The following is a 2,311-nucleotide window of genomic DNA, read 5'->3' on the forward strand; positions in this document are numbered from 1 at the left end:
CAGAAATGCGCAAGCCTTAACTTGCCTTTAATTTAATAATAATAATTATAAGCCTAATAGCAAGTTGAAGCACGAAAGTGCAACTTGCGAACTTACTAACTTTCTGTAGGCTATTACTAACAATGTGGTTGGAGAATTTTTTTTTTCATATAAATTTTTTTTATTTCTAAATAACAATAACGAATGAAATGTAAATCTGAATTGTGAGCCAACCACATGCTCTATAATTTTTTCCACGTCTCTGGCTCGCTGTGCAAGACACAGTTGAGATAAAATTTTTTTTTTTTCTTTTGTCGTATAAAAAAAAATAATTTTAATAATTTTTTTTAAATAAAATTTCATAAAAATTCATGAATCCATAACAATTTTTCAAATAATTCAAATATAAATTTTTATAATTATAATTCGTATTCAAGCAAATAAGAACGAAGCTTGAAATACTTAAAAAAAAAAATTTTTTTTAGTAACTTTTAAACAAAAGGTTTTGAGATGTTTTTATGGGCTTTTGTTCCCTATTTTTTTTTTCCCGTATTTGTCATATTCATTTTCATCCTGCTAAATTAAAATAGTCTCATATAGGATCGTTAGTCAGTGAGATTATTATTAGAATTATACACAAAAAAAAAAAAATTTTTTTTTATATAAACTCCATATGTTCGATAATTCCATAAGTAAATTTGATGATATATCTCTTATACCCACAATGGGGTTAATAGAAACAAAATCAGTGGACTCCACTGCTAATGTAATAAATAAAATCGAATCATCAAATACTGACTTGAGATTAACGAACATATTGTTATTAATAATCGTCGTAATAATGTGCGCATATATTTTATATAAAGCTTATCTATTACACAATAAATGTGTAACCAAAAGAGCCATAAGCCAAGCTAATGACCTAGATAAGGTCTAAGAATACATATGCACACACGCGAATAACAATAAAAAAAAAAAATAATAATAATTCTGGAAAACAATGGCCACTCTTGATAATTATTTTGGAAAAATAAACGCTAGGCATCCCAGTATTGTCCAAGATTTAATTGAGGTTTTTAGAAATGAGCATATCAATTCACCACAGAACTCAATAAACTTGGTACAAATTAAGTCAGCTTACCTAAATATAACGGGAGAAGAATTCCCAGTTCAAGGAAGCACTAGGGTACAGATGAGTTTCATCCTCACAGTACCATATGTATGTTGCTTTTCCAACGCAGCAGGCACATATCGTTTCTACCGAATGGAGGAACCGAGGCAGTAAGCCTCCATGATTTTTTTATATACGTACATCCATATTAATAGGCCTAACAAGTTAGTGTAGAATATGGATAAGATAGAAACAAAAAGGCTACAAAAATACTTACCTTTCCTCGATTTCCTGATACAATCAGGCGAAACAAATCACAAATACAAGGAAATAAGGTATTGGATAGCCCACAACTACAAATTTACAAAAAAAAATTGTAGATCTTATGGAAAAATCCATAAAAGTAGCTTATAGTAGATTGTTAGCTAAGACTCCTTTACATAAAGACGTGCCCGGATGGGTCCACGAACTTTTTAAGGACTCGATCGCGCTGATAGACATATCAGAATCGAGTACAGACTCAGATGTAGAAATAATAGATACAGAATAATAAAAAAAAAAAAAAAAATAAACATAAACATTTTCGAAAATTTGTTATTTTTAACAAACTATGGTTACTTGGGATGATATAATTGGAAAAGCTAGAATACACGCACAAGAATTAACTAAATCTTGTAAGTGCCTCTCGCAAAACAGAGAAACATCCCAAGACACAGTAACCAAACACACGAAAATAATAACCGAGAAGCTCCAAGCTATTAGGGCAGTATTAACTGAGCACTATAGCAAACTAAAGGAAGGGCAAAAAACAGCCGCAAATGCGTTCTACAGTGATTGCAAACAAAAAGCAATAGCTGTGCTAAACAGACACAATATTGAATTTAAACAAACAACTGATTTGGAAACTTCAATAGTGCTGGAAGAAGAAACGCAACTAATGGCCGATGATGAAAGAGGTCAAGAAAAACCACCAGTGAGCTCTGATCAGTCAATTATAAGTCATAATAAACCAGCAATTCCAAAAGGAAGCAACAAAATGACTCAAACAGTGGTAGAATTCATAAACACAGCCACAAGGCTGCTACCATTCTTCGATGGTGACATTAAAAACCTACAAGGTTTCATTGGGGCACTTCGCGTACTTGATACCATAAAGAAACGCATGAAGCAGTAGCCATCGAAATAATAAAATCAAAATTGAAAGGTCAAGCGGGTAATACG

At 31.6% G+C, this 2,311-nt stretch overlaps 1 long non-coding RNA gene across 1 annotated transcript; it reads right to left on the reverse strand.

Moving 5' to 3' along the window:
• Window positions 1–855: 855 nt before the first annotated feature.
• Window positions 856–1,642, reverse strand: LOC124461638. Its single transcript, XR_006955170.1, has 3 exons — window positions 1,368–1,642; window positions 1,121–1,307; window positions 856–1,016 (listed from the first exon to the last, which is right to left on the reverse strand). It is a non-coding gene; the product is annotated as an uncharacterized LOC124461638 (long non-coding RNA).
• Window positions 1,643–2,311: the final 669 nt, after the last annotated feature.

Source organism: Drosophila willistoni, unplaced genomic scaffold (genome assembly GCF_018902025.1).
Source record: "Drosophila willistoni isolate 14030-0811.24 unplaced genomic scaffold, UCI_dwil_1.1 Seg572, whole genome shotgun sequence".
NCBI lineage: Eukaryota > Metazoa > Arthropoda > Insecta > Diptera > Drosophilidae > Drosophila > Drosophila willistoni.